Genomic DNA, 27,980 nt, shown 5'->3' on the forward strand with positions numbered 1-27,980 from the left:
TATATATATATATATATATATATATATATATATATATAATGTCGTGCCGAATATGTGAAACTGGTCAATTAGCAAGAACTCATTTAAAATTAAGTCCTGAGATTTTCTCTTATACGTTTAAAGATATATTTTTTTGCATTAATGTTAATGTTAATTTTTAATTTTGCACCAAAAGAATCTTAGAAAACTTACCTAAACTTATTATAACAAGAACAATTTATTTTAGCCTAACCCAACTAAATATATTTTAGATTTGTTTACAGTAATTTAATACTAAACAAACACAGTGAAATATATTTTTTTCGTTAGGTTCAGAATGATTTTGGCGAAATTATTGCATACACAAATTTTCGCTTGTCCTATATGGCAAGATGAACGTTGCTATTTAAGCCAAGATCGAAAGTTCTGCCTATTCGGCACGACATATATATATATATATATATATATAAGGTTTATGAAAGAAGTTAGATGAGACTTGATGACACAGATGACGGACACACTGGAACATTCACTTCAGGTGGGTCAGTTGGTCTGACAGCATGTCAGCTGTGAAGGTACTGTCAACAAACACTTGACAGGAAAGTCATGTGTTGAGGCTGTGGTATTGTCTGGTTTGATAGCAGACTTTAGCACGGTGGATTGAGTTTATATTATCAAATAGGCATCGTTATGGAGATTAATATTGTTGTGGATTTCCTATATGTGTCTATAAATGGATTCTTGTGGTTCCCAAAGCGTATGTTTTTTTCAGATATAATGTGTTAGATGTTGCTAGAGTTTATATTCATGATGCGAATTGGAATAAGACAATCTTATTATGTCTTAATTATGTCTTTGGTATCTTTAAGAAGTTCAGCAACGTGGTAGAATTCTTCCGGTTAAATTCATCTTTAAATTTTGCTCTGCACTCATCCATGTTCACTCAGGAATGTTGGTGGAAAAAATGCGATTGTTGTTGACATCGTAATCATCCACAGATGTAGAAGTCATCTGATACAGGTGATACCGCGGGGTTGTTGAGGGACGGGGTTGGGGACGCTAGATGATGCCCCTGTAAACTGTGATCGTGAGGTCTCAGTGATGCTGGAACAAGTTTGTGGCTCATGAGACTGGGCATTGTTTATCAGTGGACCTTGGTCTGGCTTTTTTGGGTTACCCTAGGCAATAATTTGCATATAGGTCCGAGAAATGTACTTGCGTTTACCTGTACCTAAATAAACTAATTAGTAAACCTTTCTCCAAGCTCTGTTTTCTTAGCCACCGTTGGCAACTGAGCAGCGGTGTCGTTAGAACCAGCTGGACTCACTTCGCCAGTAGGATTCTCCTGAGGCAGCGATGCAGGTGTACCAGCCAAATCATTGTCTAGTACAGCTTGAGTCACTGTGTCGGAACAGCGTCCTGATGTAACACTGGCAACAACAGGTGCCTGGTTACCTAGTGGGTATTCCAGGGTCAACACCCCCGCGGCCCAGACCTTGACCAGAAGCATGAATGAATATTTCCGGAGTGGGTGCTGATGCAGCTCCCTCTCGTTTAGTAGAAACCGCCACATCCGGTAGCTCATGTTGCGAGTTCGTCTTCCATTTTGTCAAAAATTATTATTTATCGGAAATAATTAATAATTTTTGACAATATTTTTTAATGAGACCACTGAATGTTGTGGACGTACAAGCTAATATCGTTCCCAGCAAACTTCTCAACAAAAGTCAACAAGTTTGTTGTTTTAATTTGCCAGTCTGTGATTGTGAAAGGACGAGTCTACTTGACAGCCAACCCTGTAGCTCGTGGTTGAGATTGACCAAGAGCTTATTGATCCAGGTATTATAGCGAGTGTGTGTGGTGGTTGTGTGGTGGGGCACTGTTGACCCGAGTATTATAGGGAGTGTGTACTCACCTAGTTGAGGTTGCGGGGGTCGAGTCCGAGCTCCTGGTGTGTGTGTGTGTGTGTGTGTGTGTGTGTGTGTGTGTGTGTGTGTGTGTGTAAAACACAATAAAACGCGTGATTGCAAATTTATATAAATACCACAATGAAAGTAGGAAAAAAGTGCTTTCATGTGCTTACACACATACATCTGAAGATATAATCAACATATAAACATTACACTCACAAGCACACGTCATATAAACATCAAACACACAATCACTCTAATATAAACATCACTCACACAAACATTCTAATATAAACATCACGCATACACAAGCACTCTCATATAAACAACACACAAACACATGTACACTCGTATCAACATCACAAACACACACGCACACATCAGCATCACACACACACACACACACACACACACACACACACACACACACTAGCACAAAAAACTTCCTCTGCATAAAACACACACAAGCAAACATACAGGCTGCTGGATATACTCGCATACATCGCATATTAAAACCGAGTACATACAAATCCCATTAATTAAACCACACACATACATAGTGTATTATTGTAATCAATAGGACCAGCAATCATTCACAACGCTCAGTGTATGTGATAGCCCAGATAATAATGAGCATACGTAATTCCCTTGATAAATCGTCCCATTATATAAGAAATAAATGCCACAACTGCAGCAGGAGTGTCATCGACACGACCGTTAACAGCCAACAGGTAATCGCAACTGCATTGCTATGTCGGCGTAAAATGGAGAGCATTGTGTCATTGATACGCTGGCTCGCGTACGCGTACACACACACACACACACACACACACACACACACACACACACACACACACACACACACACACCTACACCTACACCTACACTGGGCAACTGCCTGAGGTATGGAGGAAGGCAAGTGTATTCACCATTTTTAAGAAAGGAGACAGAAACAAGGCACTAAACTACAGACCAGTGTCACTGACGTGTACAGTATGCAGAGTCATGGAGAACATTACCTGGAGGAGAGTGGTGGAGCACCTGGAACGGAACAAGATTATAAACGACAACCAGCACGGATTCATGGAAGGCAAATCCTGTGTCACAAACCTTCTGGAGTTTTATGACAAGGTAACAGAAGGCATGTGAGAGAGTGGGGTGGGTTGATTGCATTTTCCTGGACTGCAGGAAGGCCTTCGACACAGTTCCTCACAAGAGATTAGTGCAGAAACTAGAGAAAGGGCACTGCAATGGATCAGAGAATATTTGACAGGGAGGCAACAACGAGTCATGGCACGTGATGAAGTATCACAGCGGGCACCTGTGACGAGCGGAGTCCCACAGGGGTCAGTCCTAGGACCAGTGCTATTTTTGGTATATGTGAATGACATGACGGAAGGGATAGACTCAAAAGTGTTCCTGTTCGCAGATGATGTGAAGTTAATGAGGAGAATTAAATCAGATGAGGATCAGGCAGGACTACAAAGAGACCCGGACAGGCTGGACACGTGGCCAAGCAACTGGCTTCTCGTATTCAACCCTGCCAAATGCAAAGTCATGAAGATTGGGGAAAAGCAAAGAAGACCGCAGACAGAGTATAGGCTGGGTGGCCAAAGACTGCAAACCTCACTCAAGGAGAAAGATCTTGGGGTGAGCATAACACCGAGCACGTCTCCGGAAGCACACATCAACCAAATAACTGCTGCAGCATATGGGCGTCTGGCAAACCTAAGACTAGCTTTCCGATACCTTACTAAGGAATCGTTCAAGACACTGTACACTGTGTACGTCAGGTTCATACTGGAGTATGCAGCACCAGTTTGGAACCCCCACCTGGTCAAGCACGTCAAGAAATTAGAGAAAGTGCAAAGATTTGCAACAAGGCTAGTTCCGGAGCTCAGGGGAATGTCCGACAAAGAAAGGTTGAGGGAAATCGGCCTGACGACACTGGAGGACAGGAGGGTCAGGGGAGAAATGATAACGACATACAAAATACTTCGTGGAATAGATAAGGTGGACAGAGACAGGATGTTCCAGAGATGGGACGCAGAAACAAGGGATCACAGTTGAAAGCTGAAGACTCAGACGAGTCATAGGGATGTTAGGAAGTATTTCTTTAGTCATAGAGTCGTCAGGTAGTGGAATAGTCTAGCAAGTGAGGTAGTGGATGCAGGAACCATACATAGCTTTAAGACGAGGTATGACAAAGCTCAGGGAGCAGAGAGAGAGAGAGGACCTAGTAGCGATCAGTGAAGAGGCGGAGCCAGGAGCTGAGTACAATTAGGTGAGTATAGTTAGGTGAGCGCGCGCACGCACACACAAAGGGTATATATTTACAATTTGTCATGTATTATAAGCAAATTTATTGCGCTTGGTCAAGAGTACTGGCATTTTACTGTCATTAATAAGATACCTTGATATATCACAAATGTTATTCTATATCCACCCAAAAAATTTGTAGATGAATGGTTCAGAGAACCGACATGTTGATAAATTAGACACATGTGCAACTCTTGGGTATCTTTATTGAGGAAACGTTTCGCCACACAGTGGCTTCATCAGTCCATAGAAAGGAGAATCTTGAAGAACAGGAGGAGAATGAGGTAATCAGTCCCTCAACCTTGAGTCGATGTGGTCAGTCCATCAATCTTGAATAGATAATACGGCATACGTGCGGAGAAGCAGCTTATAAACCGTTGGCAGGAGAGGTGCAGCAGTCATAGGTGGTGTCATATGACTGCTGCACCTCTCCTGCCAACGGTTTATAAGCTGCTTCTCAGCACGTATGCCATATTCTATTCAAGATTGATGGACTGACCACATCGACTCAAGGTTGAGGGACTGATTACCTCATTCTCCTTCTGTTCTTCTAGATTCTCCTTTCTATGGACTGATGAAGCCACTGTGTGGCGAAACGTTTCCTCAATAAAGATACCCAAGAATTGCACATGTGTCTAATTTATCACCAAAAAAAATTGAACAATCAAGCGCATAGTGATCAAGATAGTGACCAGAAAATTGATCAGATACTTCATATTTAGTTCGATCATTATCTGAATATCTGCCACACTTCCAGAAGTATTTGCAGCCAAGCCTAAGCCTGGTTTAGTTTACATTGTAAGTTGCTCCCTAGATACACAAATAACCCGCACATAAAAGAGAGAAGCTTACGACGACGTTTCGGTCCGACTTGGACCATTTACAAAGTCACACTAACCAGAAGTGGGGCAGGACGGCTATATATAGGCAGGAAGAGGTGGTGGTAGTAATAGTATAAGAATGTGCGGGTTATTTGTGTATCGTTCCAGTCACGGTATTGTGCCTTCTTTTGTTATTGCTCCCTAGTCATGCTTATTTACGTTCATGTTACCATCTTGAACCATACCCCCGGCCGGGATTGAACCCGCGGTCATAGAGTCTCAAAACTCCAGCCCGTCGCGTTAGCCACTAGACCAGCTAGCCACAATAAGATTCATCCAACTAGGTATATTTCTACACCATAGGAAGGTTAGCACAGGCACCTCTGTGACCACAAATGCAAGTTTTTACAGACGAATCTCCAGCTAGCGTGGCCGTGACGAACTCTAGCTCAAGTCCCTTCACTGCCGTCAACATGACTCAAGAAATCGTAATGACACGATTTCTTGAGTCAGTTACCATCTTGAGTGTTAAATCTCAGGCTTCTAACTGCATTCCTATGACATTCACTTTCATTGTTTAGTTTCTTCCAGGTTTCCAAATACCATTCGTAATAATTATCAAAAATAGACTGAGGCTATATTCAGCAGCCTTCGGTTACCAGAGATCTAGAAGAAATGTAGTCGTTGTATTTAAGAAACACAGACCTGTCTGACAGGTAGACCTGTCCCTCTGACAAGCACACCTGTCTCTCTGACAGACCTGTGTCTCTGACAGGTATACCTTGCAAGGTAATAAACTTACCGATGGGTGAGGGTGAGAAATTAGTTTCATAAACTGTAATTAGCATGGGTTTAGGGATGGCAAAACTTGTCTTACCAACTTGTTGAAGTTTTATGATAGACTAACAGATGTGCAACAAGAGAGAGAGAAGGTTGGGTTGATTGCAGTTTTATGGACTACAGTAAGACGTTTGATACTGTACCCTACAGAAGGCTGGGCCCTAAACCTGAGATGTAGTGGGAATAACAGGGAATGTACTCCGGTGGGTCAAAGAGTATCTTAGGGGGAAGGAAGCAATGAGTGACAGTCAGAAAAGAGACACAATGGGGAAGAGTAACTAGCGGGATTCCACAAGGATTTGCATTGGGACCAGTACTGTTTCTAGTTAATATGAATGGCATTCCAAATGAAATTGATTCGGATGTAGCTATATTTGTTGACAATGAAAAACTGAGGAGAATAAAAGCAAATGAAGACAAGGAAATGCTCCAAAGGGATCTGGACAAATTACAAGAGTGGACATATAAGTGGCTGCTTGAATTCAATCCTAGTAAGTGTATGATCATAAAGATTGAAGGAACAAGAAGACCAGGAAGAGAATATAGACTAGACGGACCAGAGTCTGCAAACTTCACTCAGACCTAGAGGTGAGCATAGTGCTTAGAATATCACCAGAGGTTCTTTTGCATCAGCTGAATAACCTCTGCAGCCAATGCACTTCTGGTAAATCTAAGAGTAACTTTCAGGAATCTAAACAAAGAGTCATACTGGGCCATTTATACAACATACGTTAGGGTCGGCCTAAGAAAGGTTGAAGGGAGGGGGGTAAAGAAGGGTTTGCGTGCGAGGGGCTTGGACTTCCAGCAAGAGTGCGTGAGCGTGTTAGATAAGAGAAAATGGAGACAAATGGTTTTTTTAGGATTTGACGTGCTGTTGGAGTGTAAACAAGGTAACATTTATGAAGTGATTCAGGGAAACCGGCAGGCCGGACTTGAGTCCTGGAGGTGGGAAGTACAGTATCTGCACTCTGAAGGAGGGGTGTTAATGTTGCAGTTTTATAACTGTAGTGTAAGCGTGCCTCTGGCAAGACAGTGATGGAGTGAATGATGAATTTTTTTTCTTTTTCGGGCCACCCTGCCTTGGTGGGAAACGGCCGATGTGTTAATAAAAAAATAACGTTAGGATCGTCTAGGAGTATACAGCACCAGTACGGAAAATACACCTGAAAAACATTAAGAAACTGGAACAAGTGCAGAGTTATGCAGAGACGCTTATTCATGAGTTAAGGCGCATGGGTTACAAAGAGAAAGTAATGTAATTAGATCTACCGACACTGGAGGACAAAAGAACCATATGACGGGTACACGCTGATATCATTCCAAATACTTAGAGGGAATTGATAAGGTAGAGAGGGATAGGTTGTGAGAGGAGAGAAACACGAACTCGGGGACACAGCTGGAAGTTAGTCACAGATGAGCCACAAGAAAGTTAGGAAGTATTTCTTCAGTCTCAGAATGGTCGGGAAATGAAATGATCTTGATGAAGTGGAGGCAGACTCCATACACAGTTTTACGAGCAGGTACGACAGAGCGCACGGGTCTAAGAGGGAGTGAATCTGAAGAGGGGCAAGTTAATAAGTCGGGCCAGGATCCAAGACTCGAACCCTACAGCCACAAATAAGTGAGTACAAATAGGTGAGTACACACGCAGGTTCCCTCAGACTGAGGCATTGAAGGTGACTGAACACACTGCATCACCTAACACCTAATTTATGCTAAGCTGACGGAGTGCTGGGAAGGCCCCCAGGCTCGTGGTGGAGGGCTCTCCAGCCAAGGAACTGGAGTTACCCCACTCTTGGATCACTCCTAATTACCTCCCAATCTTCTGGAGCTGTATGATCCCTACTGGTTTAGCGCTTTCCTTTTATTATTACTTGAGGTATTTACAAGATCTCCGGTTTCAGGTAAGTCATTATTATTATTATTATTATTATTATTATTATTATTATTATTATTATTATGACCTGAAGGACGTTTCTGTGGATCAGTGCCTCCGCAAAAAAATCTCAAGACCACGCCTTCTCTACTATCAATGTCTGGTCAACCAGGTTGTTAGTACTGGCTACACACAGTTCAACGTATGAGCCACAACCTGCTGGTCAAGTACTGATCTGAGGAACCTCTCTAGTTCTCTCTTGAAGACCGCCAAAGTTTTTGGTAATTCTTCTTATGCATGGAGGAAGGGCGTTGAGGAGTCGAGGACCTCTAACGCTCTCTCTGTGTACTCGTCGCGCCCCTGCATTTTACTGGAGTAATTTTTCATCGTTTTCAAAGTCTCATATCATACGGATTGATTTCGGTGTTCAGGTTTGGCACCAGTCCCTCCAGGATTTTCCAGGTGTAAATTATTATGTACCTTTCTCGCCTATGTTCCAGGGAGTACAGTTGAAGGGGCTTGCAGCATTCCCACGAGTTCAGATGCTTGACTGAGTGTATATAAACAACGAAAGTTGTTCATAAGTTTTCCAGCACAGAAGTCTCGCCTGCCTTGAAGGTGGCTGTGATTATATAGTAGTAATCCAGCCTGGAGACCGTCAGTATACAGCAGTAATCTAGCCTGGAGACCAGTATACAACAGTATTCCAGCCTGGAGACCGTCAGTATACAACAGTAATTCAGCCTGGAGACCAGTATACAACAGTATTCCAGCCTGGAGACCAGTATACAACAGTAATCCAGCCTGGATGCCATCGGTATACAGCAGTATTCTAGCATGGAGACCAGTATACAACAGTATTCCAGCCCAGAGACCAGTATACAGCAGTATTCCAGCCTAGAGACCAGTATACAGCAGTATTCCAGCCTAGAGACCAGTATACAGCAGTATTCCAGCCTAGAGACCAGTATACAGCAGTATTCCAGCCTAGAGACCAGTATACAGCAGTATTCCAGCCTGGATGCCATCGGTATACAGCAGTATTCCAGCCTGGATGCCATCGGTATACAGCAGTATTCCAGCCTGGATGCCATCGGTATACAGCAGTATTCCAGCCTGGATGCCATCAGTATACAGCAGTATTCCGGCCTGGATGCCATCAGTATACAGCAGTATTCCAGCCTGGATGCCATCGGTATACAGCAGTATTCCAGCCTGGATGCCATCGGTATACAGCAGTATTCCAGCCTGGATGCCATCAGTATGCAGCAGTATTCCGGCCTGGATGCCATCAGTATACAGCAGTATTCCAGCCTGGATGCCATCGGTATACAGCAGTATTCCAGCCTGGATGCCATCGGTATACAGCAGTATTCCAGCCTGGATGCCATCAGTATACAGCAGTATTCCGGCCTGGATGCCATCAGTATACAGCAGTATTCCAGCCTGGATGCCATCAGTATACAGCAGTATTCCAGCCTGGATGCCATCAGTATACAGCAGTATTCCAGCCTGGATGCCATCAGTATACAGCAGTATTCCAGCCTGGATGCCATCAGTATACAGCAGTATTCCAGCCTGGATGCCATCAGTATACAGCAGTATTCCAGCCTGGATGCCATCAGTATACAGCAGTATTCCAACCTGGATGCCATCAGTATACAGCAGTATTCCAGCCTGGATGCCATCAGTATACAGCAGTATTCTGGCCTGGATGCCATCAGTATACAGCAGTATTCCAGCCTGGATGCCATCAGTATACAGCAGTATTCCAGCCTGGATGCCATCAGTATACAGCAGTATTCCAGCCTGGATGCCATCAGTATACAGCAGTATTCCAGCCTGGATGCCATCAGTATACAGCAGTATTCCAGCCTGGATGCCATCAGTATACAGCAGTATTCCAGCCTGGATGCCATCAGTATACAGCAGTATTCCAGCCTGGATGCCATCAGTATACAGCAGTATTCTGGCCTGGATGCCATCAGTATACAGCAGTATTCCAGCCTGGATGCCATCAGTATACAGCAGTATTCCAGCCTGGATGCCATCAGTATACAGCAGTATTCTGGCCTGGATGCCATCTGTATACAGCAGTATTCCAGCCTGGATGCCATCAGTATACAGCAGTATTCCAGCCTGGATGCCATCAGTATACAGCAGTATTCCAGCCTGGATGCCATCAGTATACAGCAGTATTCCAGCCTGGAGACCATCAGTATACAGCAGTATTCCAGCCTGGAGACCATCAGTATACAGCAGTATTCCAGCCTGGAGACCATCAGTATACAGCAGTATTCCAGCCTGGAGACCATCAGTATACAGCAGTATTCCAGCCTGGAGACCATCAGTATACAGCAGTATTCCAGCCTGGAGACCATCAGTATACAGCAGTATTCCAGCCTGGAGACCATCAGTATACAGCAGTATTCCAGCCTGGAGACCATCAGTATACAGCAGTATTCCAGCCTGGAGACCATCAGTATACAGCAGTATTCCAGCCTGGAGACCATCAGTATACAGCAGTATTCCAGCCTGGAGACCATCAGTATACAGCAGTATTCCAGCCTGGAGACCATCAGTATACAGCAGTATTCCAGCCTGGAGACCATCAGTATACAGCAGTATTCCAGCCTGGAGACCATCAGTATACAGCAGTATTCCAGCCTGGAGACCATCAGTATACAGCAGTATTCCAGCCTGGAGACCATCAGTATACAGCAGTATTCCAGCCTGGAGACCATCAGTATACAGCAGTATTCCAGCCTGGAGACCATCAGTATACAGCAGTATTCCAGCCTGGAGACCAGTATACAGCAGTATTCCAGCCTGGAGACCAGTATACAGCAGTATTCCAGCCTGGAGAGAACAAGTGACAGGACATCACTGGCTCAGCATGTCTTGTCTTGAAAGTTCTAGTTATCCAGCCTATCATATTCCTCACGGTAGCAATGGCACCATTGTTGTGATCTTCCGGGATCCTCACCCCCAGGTCTCGCACATGGCACACACTACTGAATGATTTGAGTTTGTCTTGTATTACCCCTTGTGGGCTTAGCGCTTAGTTTTGATTATACTAAAAACGTCTTGTACTACGTTGGTTTTAATTTCAACCATTCTTCCATAGCTGAGCGCTAAACCCATAGGGGTTATACGAAGTTTAGGGGGATGGAAGGGATTGATGTTTGGCCTAAGGAAGGAGAGCACTGGTTCAGTTCCTTGAATCAAGAGCCCCTCACCGGCATCAAGGAGGCTCCCTTGAGGGGTGCGAAGTCTTGCACTATTGAAGCTGATGAGAATCCTTCAGAGCTTTTCCCCTCGTTGCCTTCTCACTTTTCTCCTTCTCTTCTGCCTCCCCTTTTTCCCCTCGTCGTCCTTTCACTTCCCTCCCTCCTTTTCCTTTCCCCTCGTCGCCCTCTCACTTTCCCCTTCCTTCCCCTTCTTTTCCCCTAGTCACCCTCTCACTTTCCCCTTCCTTCCCCTTCTTTTCCCCTAGTCACCCTCTCACTTTCCCCTTCCTTCCCTCCCTCCCTCTTCCTTTCCTCTCGTCGCCCTCTCTCTCCCTTCTCTTCTCTTCTACCCTCCTTCAATTACCTTCTAACCCTCCCTCCTCTCCTCCCTCTCTCTCCCTCACTCCATCCTATCTCACCCACCCTCTCTCTTCCCCACTCTCTCCCCTCTTCCCCCCTCCTTCCCCTCGCTTACATCGCTGCCAACAACCACCCTCGACCCATAACGACCTCGGCACCCTAACTGCCGGTCACACTTCCCCTCAGACCACCCTGGTGACGCAGGCTGAGGGGAGAAGAGGGGAGATGGAGAGTAGGGGAAGTGAGAAGTAGGATGTGTAAAGGAGGAGGAAACGGGGGAGAGAAGGAATGAAGGATTTAAGAGAAGGAGAGATGTAAGGGAAAGGGAGAAAGGAAGTAAGACAGGATGAAAAAGGGGAGAGGGAGAAATATATGAAGAGTGGGAATGAGATCGGGAAAGGAGTGGAAAGGGAATTAGGGACGAAGGAAAGGTAGGGAGAGAGAGAGAGGGAGGGAGGGAGGGAGGAAGGGAGGGAGGGAGGGAGGGAGGGAGGGAGGAAGGGAGGGAGGGAGGAAGGGAGGGTGGTAGGGGTGATGTGTTTGTGAAATGAGATAGATATACTGCTGGGAAATAGCCGGAGACAGATGGCAGACGTGGTTAATGTTGGTGGTGATGGAGGCGATGGTGGTGGTGGTTATGGTGGTGGTACTGGTGGTGGTGGTTTTGGTGGTGATGGTGGTGTTTGTTCTGGAGGTAAGGGTGTGCATGGTAATGGTTGGAATGTAGGTACTAGTAATAGTAATGGTGGGAATGGTAGTTGTGGGGATGGAAGTGGTGGAAATGGTAGTGTCGGCTCAGTTCAACCATAAAGAAGCTAACTCACAAAACTGGGATTTGCATGAAACACCAAATACACGAAGGTGACAAAGGCAAACTTTGTGTCAGTATGTTAAGAACACAACCAGAGAGAGAGAGAGAGAGAGAGAGGTGGAGTTGGACCATCAAAACTGCTCCTGATCTCCTCCTCAAGCCCATTTTACATATGTGTAATGTAAAAAAAATAGACCAATAGTACTGACGTCCCACATCAAGATTTTTGAGAGGGTCTTAAAAAGCAGGATTGCCAATCACAGCACTGGAATCACAGGAGCTGCACATCTTAGGTCAACATGGGTTCAGAACAGGTCGGTGAATTTAGAGTGGCTCCATGTCAGCGGTTTGGGATAAATTTATGGCGGGTAAGGGGGAACCCCCTTATCTTCTTAGTGCGGGGGGTAATGACATTGGGAAGGGGCAGGAGAGGGCGCTGGATAAGACAGGCGCCAAGAAGTATTAGGTTAAGGAAGGATCCCAGTCATGTAGCATCTTGCCTAGAATGGGGGGGCAAAGGGATGCGGGCTGGTATTGTGGCTAAAAGGGGCAAGGCTTCAACCATTATTTCGGGGAAAACCACGGAAAGTATATTATCAAGGGATGGGGTTCATCTCTGGATGGAGGGGGTTGCATTAGCCAATTTTAGAGGTTGTGATTTCGGAATTTTCTATTGATTATAGAGGATGGGTGGGGGAAAAATCAGGCTGCAGATTAAGGGTTAAAAAATTATTCGGAAAATGGGGATATTTTTAAAAAGACAATATTCAAAAAACTATTAAGGGAAATCAATTGATCAAAAAAAAAGAGAGATAGTAGGGAAAACAGTGACTAGCCCCTTAAGGGTTTTACATAAAGGGTGGGGTCTAAGAAATAAGATAGATGATAAGATTTTTTAAAGTGTGGGTAATATAGATATTAGGGAATAAAGAGAATTTTTAACCGAAAGATGAAAATCCCTTTTAAATCAAAACGGGGTTATAAAAAATTTCCACTGGGGGGTAAACAAAAGGGTGGGGGGTTTTATTAAAGAAAATTAAATTCTTCTTGGAAGATAAAAGTTGAAACACAAACAGAATTGTTTGGCTACGTTTCTCGGGGAAGTGAAAAATTAGTTTGGGAGTGATTGGGCCCCAAACCCTTTATAGGGACCCAGTAAGCTTTTGGGGGAAAAAAATTCATAAGGACTAATATAAAATTTTGGTGTAATGGGAAAATTTTAATTTAAAAAAGACTGGCTTTTGGGAAATCTTGAGTCTAGTGATTTCTTGATATTTCCCGGGATTGTTTTAGAACAGGTTGTGAAAAACCAACTGAAACAACTGTTGACTTGCTTGCCAAAAAAGAATCACTAAAAAATCTTGGGTTAATATGAGTTTGGAGAAAGTGACCCAAACCCTTTGTTTCAATATATCATAAATTTCCCCGATTTTAAAAAATCTGCCCCAAATTTTCCCCCCCAAATGGGACTAAAAAATTCCCTGGGGGGGAAAAATTGGATGCCCTGACTAGGGGTATGGTGACTTGTTCCCTTAGTTTTAATATTTCACCCCCAGAAACTTTTTTCAGGGGGAAAAATTAAACAACAAAAAATCTCAAAGGGAGAACAATAGATTAAAAAATTCATTGGTCAAAAGAGGCAAAAGGGGTTTAAAAAGGGGAGGGCAGTTAAAAATAATATATAATTAAAAGGAAATAAAGAAAGGAATAAGAAAAGAAAAAAGGTTATGAGGCAAGGTAAAGGAATTAAAGACTAACCCCAAAAGGGCCGGGTATAAAAAGTAAGAAGGGAAAAGATTGGCCCATTTAAGAGTAATTTCAGATCACTGACAGTGATAAGGATATGTGTAAAATTCTCATTATTTCCCTCTTTTTCACCCAGGAAAATCGGTTTTTCAAATAATAGATTAGGGGTAATAAACGATGAGTAACAGGAATGGTCCTGACAAATAAACTAAAACCAACAAATCCCCCCCGAAACTTTTTAAGGGGGTTAAAAGAAATTAAAAAAGAATTGAACCTTTGAATCTTTTTTAAATATCACTAAACGGCAAATGCCTGATAAGGGAAAAAACAAAAAAATTTTCGGCAGGGGAAAGGGCTTGGGTTAATATAGACCCAAAAACCTTTTATAGGGGAAAATTTTGGAATAATAATTTCCAAAACAATTGAGCCATCTTGATAGGCACAGATGATTAATGGGAAACTCAACACGGTTTTACAAAGGGGGTTCTTCTTAATTTACTAACCTTTTTCATTTGGAGTTTGAGGGAGATCATGGTAATGAATTATAGTGAATGGACCGTAACTTTATGCGTTCCCCTCAGAGGGTTGAGAAACAAAGGACACGGGAAAAGGAAAATTTTTTTCCGGGGAGAGGATTCAAAAACAGAGAGTTGTAAAGGGGGAAATCAGAAGGGGACGTCCAAAACGGGTTCCCCGGGGGATGTTGGGCCAGTTTTTTCAAATTTTAATAAACGAAAGATGAGAAAAAAATAGGAAAAAAAATTTTTGATGAAAATAGGCCCAATTATTTAATAAACTAGAGCCCAGGGGAATTTAATGCTGAAACAAGGCGGGGAAAAAAAGGGAGAGGGGAAATTTACAAAAAAGTTCTGATGTTGGGCAGTTAAATAACCATGCCAATAAAACTAAATAATGAATCTTAATACTTTTATTCGAAAGTTTAGGAGTTCTTTAAATAATCTAAAACCAAGAAACAGTGCATTAGTTTCAAAAAAACTAAAAATTTTTCCAAACTGAAGTATAAAAAAAAAAGTCCTAGGGTTTTTCTTCAACTCTGTATATGTTGTTGGCCCCCATTTCTGCCTCAGTTCTGGTCCGAACAGAATGGGTATAAATGCTCTGGGGAAAAGTCAAAAAGGGGGATGACAAAGATGATCCCCTGTTTAAAATCTTCCCAGAAGTGGGCAGGGGCCTGAATCCCTCTAGAAAAACATAGCATTGGAGATATGATGGGTGTATAAATGGAAAACAGGAATAAAAAAGGGGCTGTAAAAGAGCAAAATTTGCCAAGACGGACTCGCAGCAATGGTTTCAAGTTAAAAACAGATTCAGGGGATATAGGAAAACGCTGGTTTGGTAATAGGTTGTAGATGAGTGGAAAAACTCCCCAGTACAGTTTTGGGCTAAAATTTTTAGTTTTAAAAAAAGGTTAGATAAATACAGAGTGGGTGTGGGGGGGGTGGGTTGGCCCACTAGTTTTTTGGGTGGGGCTGGGGCCCGCCCTTCCTTGATGGAGGACCAGACTGGGTGGGGCATTGGGCTAATCCGGAAGGGACATGGACCTGCTTCGCATGGGTCGTGGCCTGTGGGTTTTCTTTTGTTCTTATGGAAGATACGGGGGTCTCCCAGCAATATCACTGACTTTCCCGGGCCACTGTAGAAAGGGTTGTCTGTGGCGATGTTACCTGGGTTTTCCTGGGGAGGGTTGGGGCAACGCCCCGCGGCGGTCTGTGACCGGCCTCCGGGGGTCAGGCCTGATCCCCAGGCTGTTTTGCTGGCTGCACGCAAACCAACTCAGCCCAGCCCGGCTGATGGAACTGACTTTGGTGCTTGTCAGTGCCAGCAAGATGCCCGGGGGCTGTTTGGGAATCCCCCAGGTGCTGGACAGTTAAAAGTCTCGGCCCCGACACTTTTGTATGGTCTCTTTAAAGTCTAGTACACCCCTGCTTTCACGGGGGTGGTGCATCGTCTCCAAATCTTTTCTTTCGTAGTGAGTGATTTTCTTGCAAGTTCGGGACTAGTCCTCTAGGATTTTCCAGGTGTATTAATTGATCCTCCCTCCTCGTTCCCGGAACAGCCCCAATAAAGTACAAGAAATGCGCATTTAATGGCACTGTTACAGAATACTTACTCGTTGAGTATGCGAACCTTTGACTCACTGATCTGCAACTGCCTTATATAGCAGCGAGGAACCGTTCATTGCCTTGAAATGTTATCTTCGCATTGTAATATGTTGTCAATTATTAGAGAATTTCACTGCAAGGCCTGTTGCAATATAGATCGTCCTCATTAACTAGGCTGTTAATAATCGGCACAGTTCCGTAGAGCTCTGTGCACTCACATCCCCTCATGGAAGGTTCCTTGATATTGGTGAGGGGCTCTTGATTTAGGGAATTGGATCTGTGCTCCAGTTCCCTGAATTAAGCCTGAATGCCTTCCACATCCCCCCCCAGGCGCTGTATAATCCTCCGGGTTTAGCGCTCCCCCTTGATTATAATAATAATCTGTGCACTCACCTCTTCACTTGCTATTTTTTTTTGTGACTGCAGGGTAGGCATGAGTCGGTCACTCTAGGTAGCGGGCACTCATGGCTGGATGGAACAAGTGCCCAAAATTCACAATTGTGTAGGCTGAGAGACTGTTGTAGATACTAAGCTAGATTACTCTAACTCTAACTTATGCAATACATCCGCCACTGGAGACTTCGTTACTCGATTAAACTTATAAATTAAGACTGGAAAGGGAAAGGTGGCATCCGGACATAGGCATATGTGGGTCCACCGCTCGTCCTTCCCTCCCTCCTTCCCGTCATTTAGGGAGGTCCAACCATTTTGGAAATCAACCAGGTCTCGTGATTTCCCACAATGCAGTGATTTAATGAGGAAAGCTTTTTATTACAATCTTATGGAAAGACTGAGGAAATAAAAACATGATCGATGTACAAGACCAACGCCAACCATTCATTAGAACGTAAGTCTAATGTGAGAGACCTGGAAATGATGTCATAAGATATCACGTACAACAATTCTGTTATCTCAGCTGCAAAGGAAAATGAGATGCCAAGCCGATGATGACACTCTCCTAGTCACTCTCTCTAGACTGGAATATTGCTGTATAGAGCCGGAAAATATCCAGAGAACAGCATCCAATGGAAGGCTTGTAGGTGTCAGCGACTATACACAGTCGAGTTTCGTGAACCTTGTGAAATGAACATAGAGTTTCAATTGTGTCGTCTGAGAGGCTGGTTTATGGTGCTCCCTCAGTTTCTCCTGTGAGCGGTAATGCAAAAAAAAAAAATAATGAAAAGATTGCGGAAGATACAGGTATGAGATAAATCTTGAATTACATATAACGGGAAAGAAATAGCAGGAAAAAAGCTGAATGGAGTACTTAATGTCCCGTGGCTCGGTCGGTAGCATACCCAGCTCAAATACTGAGTGTCCGTGGTTCGATCCCTAACATGGTTGGAAACGTTGGGCATGTTTTCCTACACCTAATGCTTCTGTTTACCTAGTAATAAGTAGATACCCAGGCGTCAGCATCTTGGTAATATACCTTAGGCTGAGCTAGACTTTAAAAAGAGCTAAGGCAGGATAACTCTTAACCTGTAAAACTGATTTGTGTGTAAAAAACTTAGGCTGTAAGTGCCGGGTAGGAAGCATACCTAGGTGCAGCAGCAATTTACAAATGATAAACAGTCACTGAGTCAAGCAAACATACAGAGGTACAAGAGCATGCAAGAACTATAGAAAGAGCAGGACCAAAGAAAAAAGAAGAATGGGCTGACGATCTAGAAGAGAAAAGACTTGTGTGAGAAGAGAGGCTGAGACACAGCGTTTTGTTTTACTATTGTTGAATTTACAGACGAAGATCAATTATATCTCAATTCATTGACAATCTAATAGAAGTTATACCTCAACTCATTTACAATCTAACAGCAGTTATACCTCATTTACAATCTAGCAGCAGTTATAGCTCAACTCACTTACAATCTAACAGCAGTTATTCCTCAACTCATTTACAATCTAACAGCAGTTATTCCTCAACTCATTTACAATCTAACAGCAGTTATTCCTCAACTCATTAACAATCTAGCAGCAGTTATAGCTCAACTCACTTACAATCTAACAGCAGTTATTCCTCAACTCATTTACAATCCAACAGTTGTACTATATGTAGAAAGAGAGGTATTCCTGTTCACAGATGCGCAACACCTGAGAATAAAAATAAGAGGACTGGAAAGGCTACAGACCAAACTGGACAAGTTGCAGCACTTGTTTCAAAGTTGGTTATTGGCACTGAACCCCTGCAAGTGCAAGGTTGTGAAATTTGGTGTAGGACAAAGAAGACTGGTAACGGAGTACAGGCTCCGGGGACAAGTGGCAAAGAAGGGCCTCGCGGGGGAGAGGATGGTGCTGAGCATGTTGCCTGAGACTCGCGAAACCTAATAAGATATGTTAGGATAGCAAAAGAGACTAATCACTGAAGATAAGAGGTATAAATAAGGGAACAGGTGGGGTTTGAACCCAGGGCGAGCCCAAAAAGTCACAGGTCACTCGCCATGAGTTCAAACCCCACCCTTGTTATTACGATTTCGTTAGTGGTAAGGGGTTCGAGTTAGGAGGAGAGAGTAAAGGAATTAAACCTGACGACATTGGTGGGTAGTAAGACCAGGGGAGACATGATAACGACGCTCAAAATACAGGGATACAAATATAAAACACACCTGAATCACATTTATGTTAGGGAATACTTTTTCAGCCTCGAAATGCTCAGGAAGAGCAACGATCTGAAAGGGTAGTGGTAGAGACATGATGTATACACAGCTTAAAGGCTAGGTATGACTGAGCTCTCAAAGCGAGAAGAGTGTGAATTAACTAGTATACAAATGATAGGTGGGGCCAGGAGTTGAGAGTGAACCCCTGCAGCAAGTAATTGATAAGCCCCTCACGTACGCTCACGCGCGCACGCGCACACACACACACACACACACACACACACACACACACACACACACACACACACACACACACACACACACACACACACACACACACACACACTGTACATGGACACAAAAACGTGTGTCCTGATGTGACAGGAAGATGATGGACGACCCAGAGTGGAGGAAGCTTAAAGTAGGGCGACTGCGGCTGCGGCTGAGGCTTAGACTGCGGCTGCGGCTTAACACCCACTACCACTCACTACCAACACCCACTATCACCACCCACTATCACCACCCACTTTCTCCACCCACTATCACCACCCACTACCACCATCCACTATCACCATCCACTACCACCACCCACTACCAACACCCAATACCACCACCAACTACTACTATCACCACCCACTATCACCACCCACTACCACCACCCACTACCACCACCCACTATTACCACCTACTACCACTACCTACCCATTACCACCACCCACTACCAACACCCACTACCAACACCCACTACCAACACCCACTACCACCACCCACTATCACCACCTACCACTACCCATTACCACCACCCACTACCACCACCACCACCCACTACCACCACCCACTACCAACACCCACTATCACCACCCACTACCATCACCCACTATGACCACCCACTACCACCACCCACTACCAATACCCACTACCACCACCCATTACCACTACCCATTACCAGTATCACCTCCCACTACCACTATCACCACCCACTACTACTATCACTACCACTATCACCACCCACTACCACTAGTACCACCCACTACCACTAGTACCACCCACTACCACTATCACCACCCACTACGACTATCACCGCCCACTACGACTATCACCACCCACTACCACTAACCACTAACACCAACTACCACTATCACCACCCACTCACCGACTACCATTAACACCACCCACCATCACCGCTCCTTACCACTATCACCACCCACTACCATAACCCACTACCACTGCCCCCTACCACTATCACCACCCAATACCACCACCCATTACCACTACCCACTACCACCTACCACTAGCACCACCCACTACCACTACCATTAGCACCTACCACTAGCACCACCCACTACCACTACCATTAGCACCTACCACTAGCACCACCCACTACCACTACCATTAGCACCTACCACTAGCACCACCCACTACCACTACCACTAGCACCACCCACTACCACTACCACTAGCACAACCCACTACCGACACCAAGATTGTGACATATCTCTTTCGATGACAGCTTCTACCCACGATGTGTGAGGGGTGACACCGCCCATGTGTGAGGGGTGACACCGCCCATGTGTGAGGGGTGACACCGCCCATGATGTGTGAGGGAGGGGTGGCACCGCCCACGATGTGTGAGGGGGTGGCACCGCCCACGATGTGTGAGGGGGGTGGCACCGCCCACGATGTATGAGGGGGTGGCACCGCCCACGATGTGTGAAGGGGTGGCACCACTAATCACTTAGCGACAGGACACCCAGGGTGAAACCCGAACCTAATTGACCTTAACTACCTTGCCCAGCCTAGTTATCCTAGATTATCCTACTCTGCTGTGGCCTAACATAGCATAGCTTTGCTAAGATAATCAAGTTTGTAAATAAGACATGAACAAAACTCTGCAAGAAAAGTATGAGTCGGTATTCAGCAAACCTGACCGGCAGTAGCAGCCTGGTTGATTAGGCCTTGATCCACCGCGAGGCCATGTCACGGACCAAGCCGCGGAGGCGCTGACCCCCGGAACACGTTCCAGGTAACCCACTAAAGCAGCAGCAGTGGAGAATGCAGATTTTTTTTTCATTCCAGCGGAAGGCAGCGTCGACCAACTAACAGACATCAGTACTGAACCCAAAGAATTCGAGAAAGAAATTGAACACATGTTTATACACTCAGTCCCTAGATGAGATTGATGCAATTCTCTAATTATAAATTGATGCAAAGTACAACTAGCATGAGCCCGTTTCTTTGATAAAAGAGCCTAGATCTAGGTGAAATACCAGAGACCTAAAAGACCTCACCCGTTCCTTGATCTGTGTTGTTACGATTTCGTGAGTCATAGCTCCTTGGCATTGGGAGGTAGTAGCGCAATAGCTAAAAAATTACAGACTAGCAGTCCTAACATCCCACATCATAAAAATCGTCGAAAGAATGATGAGATGCCAGATTACAAACTTTATGGAACAGCAGAATCTGCATAACCCAAATCAGCACGGTCTTAGAACTGGATGATCATGTCTGTCACAGCTACTGAACCATTATGACAGAATTACGGAGTCGTTGGAAGACCAAAACGCAGATGGGATATACACTGATTTTGCAGAGACGTTTGACAAAGGCGATCAAGGGTTGATTGAACACAAAATGGGGGCCATAGGCAGTACGGGGAAGGTAGGCAGATGGATTTTCAGGTTTCTAATGCAGAACACAAAGATTGGCAGTAAACAGAGCAAAATGTAGCATCATCAGAGAGGTAAGCTCAGTACCCCAAGGCGGTGTCGTGGCTCCTCTGCAGTTTCTTATTCTCATAGCAGACATAGATAAAAAAACTCGTCCCCGTTTTGTTTCATCATTTGCAGGTGACATTAAAATAAACTTGAAAGTCACCTCGGTAGAAGACACTGAAAAATTGCAGAAAGATATATTACATACACAGGTAATTAATGGCCTGTGAGACCTTGTCGTAATGGTAAACAGAACAAACAAATCTCAACATTAGACTATAATGTATATTTGCCTTCACCAGATATTTACAGGTATGTACACTATGTACAGATAGAATAATAAGTGTACACCACGGTGACATGGCAAAGCAGGAGCCAAAGAGTGTGCACCATGCTCAACCAGCAACTAGGCAAGTCTGCCAATGCTTACCACAAGTGTACCACGTTGCTTCAGCTTTGGCGGGCTTACCTGTGATTGGCCAGTGAACCAAGGTACTGATTTAATGACGGGTACCCTATTGATCGTTAAACCCTTACCACCCGGTTCGCTGGTTGAGAGACAGCCTATATGGGAGTGTGACATACGCCGAATAAATTGTAACGTACTCTTTCCATGCCACAAGAAATAAGCAGTATTTTTCCAGTGGTCAATAGATAACATGACGTTCAGTGGTGATAAGTTCCAACTGCTTAGTTATGGAAAGAATAAAGAACTCAGAAGGACGATGGATCGTCAATAAGACCAAGATCACGACAGCCAGAAGGATGACAGGGTGGATAATGAGAACTTTCATGACAAGGGAAATAGTGCCAGTGGAGACACTTTTCAAATCACTTGTGTTCTCTCACTTAGCATATTTATCAGTGCTGACGGCCCCATTCAGGGCAGGTGAAATATCAGAGCTGGAACAGATACAGAGATCGTTTACGGCCAGCTTAGAGCCAATAAAGTATTTAAATTACTGAGAACGCCTCGAAGTGTTGAATATGTACTCAGCGGAGCGGTGGAGAGAGAGAGGGAGAGATACGTTATTATATGTACCTGTAAAGTACTCGAGGGCCTCGTCCCAAATCTGCACACTGCAATAACAACATACTGGAGTGAGAGATATAGGAGAAACTGCAAAATGAACCCAGTGAAAAGCAGGGACACCGTGGGCATAATAAGGGAGCACTGTATCAATATCCGTGGCTCCAGACGCATAATAAGGGAGCACTGTATCAATATCCGTGGCTCCAGACGCATAATAAGGGAGAACTGTATCAATATCCGTGGCTCCAGACTAGCATAATAAGGGAGCACTGTATCAATATCCGTGGCTCCAGACTAGCATAATAAGGGAGCACTGTATCAATATCCGTGTCCCCAGACTATTCAGCATTTTACCAGAAGATATCAGAAATACTGTTGGGACAAGTGTAGAAGTTTTCAAGAGGAAATTGGACAAGTACCTTCATCAGGCGTCAGATCAACCAAACTGTGATGGATATGTGGGTCATCGAGTCACCAGCAGCAACAGTCTGGTTTACCAGGCAAACACCAGACGAGCCTGGCTCAAGGCCGGGCTCTGAGAGTGGAAAATTCTCGGAACTCATATAAGGTATATCAGAGTTATAAAGGTTGTATAACTGGGTTCAAACCAAACCTAGCCAGGCTTGTCTAGCCTAATATGCCTAGCGTAGCCTAGCCTAACAGAGCATAGCCTAACCCTAGTTTAACTTCATCTAACGTAACCAAATCATTCCTAACCTAAACTTGATGTCAATGACTGCTCTGATTGCCACATACATAGATAAGAACGATAAACATTAACAGCTGTGCGTCTACACTGTAAATTGAAGTGTTACTCATCCAAATGGCACGGAAGATAACATATAAAAACGAGATAGACTCCGTGGTCATTACTGACTCACATAATGACCAGTAACATGCTCGTTGGAGAAACCAGGAGTAGATTTTAATGTTATTAATTTTTATATTATTCATTTGTTGTCGTTCATGATTATACCATACAGCGGTTGTTCATGATTATACCATACAGCGGTTGTTCATGATTATACCATACAGCGGTTGTTCATGATTATACCATACAGCGGTTGTTCATGATTATACCATACAGCGGTTGTTCATGATTATACCATACAGCGGTTGTTCATGATTATACCATACAGTGGTTGTTCATGATTATACCATACAGCGGTTGTTCATGATTATACCATACAGCGGTTGTTCATGATTATACCATACAGCGGTTGTTCATGATTATACCATACAGCGGTTGTTCATGATTATACCATACAGTGGTTGTTCATGATTATACCATACAGCGGTTGTTCATGATTATACCATACAGTGGTTGTTCATGATTATACCATACAGCGGTTGTTCATGATTATACCATACAGTGGTTGTTCATGATTATACCATACAGCGGTTGTTTATGATTATACCATACAGTGGTTGTTCATGATTATACCATACAGTGGTTGTTCATGATTATACCATACAGCGGTTGTTCATGATTATACCATACAGTGGTTGTTCATGATTATACCATACAGCGGTTGTTTATGATTATACCATACAGTGGTTGTTCATGATTATACCATACAGTGGTTGTTCATGATTATACCATACAGCGGTTGTTCATGATTATACCATACAGCGGTTGTTTATGATTATACCATACAGCGGTTGTTCATGATTATACCATACAGTGGTTGTTCATGATTATACCATACAGCGGTTGTTCATGATTATACCATACAGCGGTTGTTCATGATTATACCATACAGTGGTTGTTCATGATTATACCATACAGCGGTTGTTCATGATTATACCATACAGTGGTTGTTCATGATTATACCATACAGCGGTTGTTTATGATTATACCATACAGTGGTTGTTCATGATTATACCATACAGTGGTTGTTCATGATTATACCATACAGCGGTTGTTCATGATTATACCATACAGCGGTTGTTTATGATTATACCATACAGTGGTTGTTCATGATTATACCATACAGCGGTTGTTCATGATTATACCATACAGCGGTTGTTTATGATTATACCATACAGCGGTTGTTCATGATTATACCATACAGCGGTTGTTCATGATTATACCATACAGCGGTTGTTCATGATTATACCATACAGCGGTTGTTTATGATTATACCATACAGCGGTTGTTCATGATTATACCATACAGCGGTTGTTCATGATTATACCATACAGTGGTTGTTCATGATTATACCATACAGCGGTTGTTTATGATTATACCATACAGCGGTTGTTCATGATTATACCATACAGCGGTTGTTCATGATTATACCATACAGTGGTTGTTCATGATTATACCATACAGCGGTTGTTTATGATTATACCATACAGCGGTTGTTCATGATTATACCATACAGTGGTTGTTCATGATTATACCATACAGCGGTTGTTCATGATTATACCATACAGCGGTTGTTCATGATTATACCATACAGTGGTTGTTCATGATTATACCATACAGCGGTTGTTTATGATTATACCATACAGCGGTTGTTCATGATTATACCATACAGTGGTTCATGATTATACCATACAGCGGTTGTTTATGATTATACCATACAGCGGTTGTTCATGATTATACCATACAGCGGTTGTTCATGATTATACCATACAGCGGTTGTTCATGATTATACCATACAGTGGTTGTTCATGATTATACCATACAGCGGTTGTTCATGATTATACCATACAGTGGTTGTTCATGATTATACCATACAGCGGTTGTTCATGATTATACCATACAGCGGTTGTTCATGATTATACCATACAGCGGTTGTTCATGATTATACCATACAGTGGTTGTTCATGATTATACCATACAGCGGTTGTTCATGATTATACCATACAGTGGTTGTTCATGATTATACCATACAGCGGTTGTTCATGATTATACCATACAGCGGTTGTTCATGATTATACCATACAGCGGTTGTTCATGATTATACCATACAGCGGTTGTTCATGATTATACCATACAGCGGTTGTTCATGATTATACCATACAGTGGTAGTTTATTACCATACAATGTTGTTATTAACCGACGGTACACAGTACCGTCGGTCTTGTGTACCTTTATTATATTCACTCTGACAGACACTGCAACACAATGGTAACTTAGTACAGAGACCATCTTGGATAACTTTGCCTAATCACTAGTTAAAAGGGAAGTATCTGAGAGGGACCTGCCCTCTCAGTCATTACATTCTTCTAGTGAGCTTCGCCTCTCCTGTCGTCAAGATGATCTCCGCCTCACCGTTGACAGTATAAGAACATAAGAAAGAAGGAACACTGCAGCAGGCCTACTGACCCATGCGAAGCAGGCCCATGCCACCCTCCGGCTTAACCCAGTGACCTACCTAGTCAGGTCACCCTCCGGCTTAGCTCAATGACCTACCTAGTCAGGTCATTCCAGCTTCACATTGCTCCAGACTGTGGAGCAATACTCTTCTCCAGGATGAGGGACTGACCACCTCAAAGCTACGTCTTCGAGGGTGATGGACTGATAACATCGTCAAATCGATTTTTCTTTTGTTGAATCCCAAAAATATGAGAACAGAAAAGAGAATATGATGAAAGGGAATAACGGTAGTGATAGTGGTTTTGATAACAGATGTAATAGGTGGAGGAATGGTATGAGTAATAGTATAAATAGTGGAAACAGTGGTAATAGTGTAAGTAACAGAAGTAATGATAATAGTAGTAGTAGTAGTGTGGTAGTAAGAGTAGTAATGATAATTGTAGTAGTGTCAGTGATAGTATTAATAGTAGTAGTAATAGTGGTAGTAACTGCGGTAATGCAAGTAGTAGTAGACATTAGTGTTAATAGTAGCAGTAATAGTGGTAGTAATTGAAGTAAAGGCACGTAGTAGTAATAGTAGTAGCAGTAATAAGAGTAGTAACTATTAACGGTAGTAATAGTAGTGGTAATAATAATAGTTATAGCAGCAGTGATAGTGGGAAGAAGATAAAAAATTGCAAGAGAAAATAGATGACTAGGAGGAAGAGAAGTTGAAGAATAAGGAAGAAAAGGAAGAGGAGGTGAAGGATGATAACGATAGGGGGAGGAGGAGGAGGGGAGGGAGAGAAAAGAGAGGATAGAGCAGGGGGAGAGGGATAAGAGAGAGGATAGAGCAGGGGGAGGGGGAGAAGGGAGAGGATCGAGCAGGGGGAGAGGGAGAAGGGAGAGGATCGAGCAGGGGGAGAGGGAGAAGGGAGAGGATAGAGCAAGGGGAGGAAGCTGGTGTGTCACCCGTCTACCGTCACATTAGCCTCTGGTGTCATTAGCAGAGAGTGACAAGTGAGGTATCCGACAGTCAGACCTCAGGAGGAGAGGAGCAGGAGAGAGGAGGGGAGCAGGAGAGGGGAGAGGAGCAGGAGAGGGGAGAGGAGCAGGAGAGGGGAGAGGAGCAGGAGAGGGGAGAGGAGCAGGAGAGGGGATTGGAGCAGGATAGTGGAGAGGAGCATGAGAGTGGAGTGGAGCAAGAGAGGGGAGAGGAGCATGAGAGGGGAGAGGAGCTTGAGAGGGTAAAGGAGCAGCTAGAGAGCGGAGAGGAGCAAGAGAGGGGAGAGGAGCAGGAGAAGGGAGGGGAGCAAGAGAGGGAAATGGAGGCAAAGAAGACACAATGAAGGCCAAGGGGAAGGGGAAGAAAGAAAGGGGATAGGTGAAGAGGGTTGAAGCAAGCAGGGAGGGATAGGAAGGAAGGTGGAGACTATCAAGGAGTCTACCTGGATGTTGTGTACAAGGGATACTGTCCCTGCTGCCCGGTCCATGACCAGACCTCCCTGTGAATTAGGGCCTGATCAAGCAGGTTGTTACTGCTGGCCTCAGACAGTCCAACTTATGAACCACAGCCCGGTTGGTCAAGTAATGACTTTGGGTATCTATCCGGTTCTCTCTTGAAGACAACCAAGGATCTATTGGTAATTCTCCTTATGCATGATGGGAGGCTCTTGAACAGTCTAGGGCCCCGGACACTTATTGTGTTTTCTCTCAGTGTACTCAACAGCACTCCCTGCTTGTATCGTCTGCCAAATCTTTTGCTTTCATAGGAAGTAATTCCTGTGTGCAGATTTGAGACCAGTCCCTCTAGGGTTTTCCAGGTGTAAATTACAATGCATCTTGCCTGCCTTCCGAGGAGTATAGGTCAAAAGACTTCAAACGGTCTCTCTGTATATTCTCCAGATTTAAAATTTCGCCTGCCTTGAAAAGGGGTTGTTAGTGTACTGCAGTATTTCAGCCCAGAGAGAACAAACGACTTAAAGAGGATCATTAACTTGACATCCGTTATTCTGAAGGTTTTCATAATCCAGCCTATCATTTTCCATGCAGATGAGATCCTCAGATCTCTGACATTACTCTTTCACATTAGTTTTCCGCTGTTGTATGTGGTTAGAATTTGCTTTCACTCCGTCTAGCTTTTATTTCCTCAAGATTTCCATAACGGAGTAACTGAAATTTGTCCTCAGTGAACATCAAATTGTTTTCTGTGGCCAACTTGGTTTAGACCCACTTGAAGAATTTACAGTGTCTTCGATGCAGATTTTGGTGTCATTTACAAAAGAAGACTCGGTGCTGTGGTATAAATCTCTGTCAGATAT

At 43.8% G+C, this 27,980-nt stretch overlaps 1 protein-coding gene across 1 annotated transcript in view; it reads left to right on the plus strand.

Moving 5' to 3' along the window:
• Positions 1-27,980, plus strand: part of LOC128702294 (T-box transcription factor TBX20) — a 790,238-nt gene that overhangs the window by 717,883 nt on the left and 44,375 nt on the right. The gene's annotated exons all lie outside the window — the stretch shown is intronic.

The sequence above is a fragment of the Cherax quadricarinatus genome, chromosome 80, assembly GCF_038502225.1.
Source record: "Cherax quadricarinatus isolate ZL_2023a chromosome 80, ASM3850222v1, whole genome shotgun sequence".
Classification (NCBI taxonomy): Eukaryota; Metazoa; Arthropoda; class Malacostraca; order Decapoda; family Parastacidae; genus Cherax; species Cherax quadricarinatus.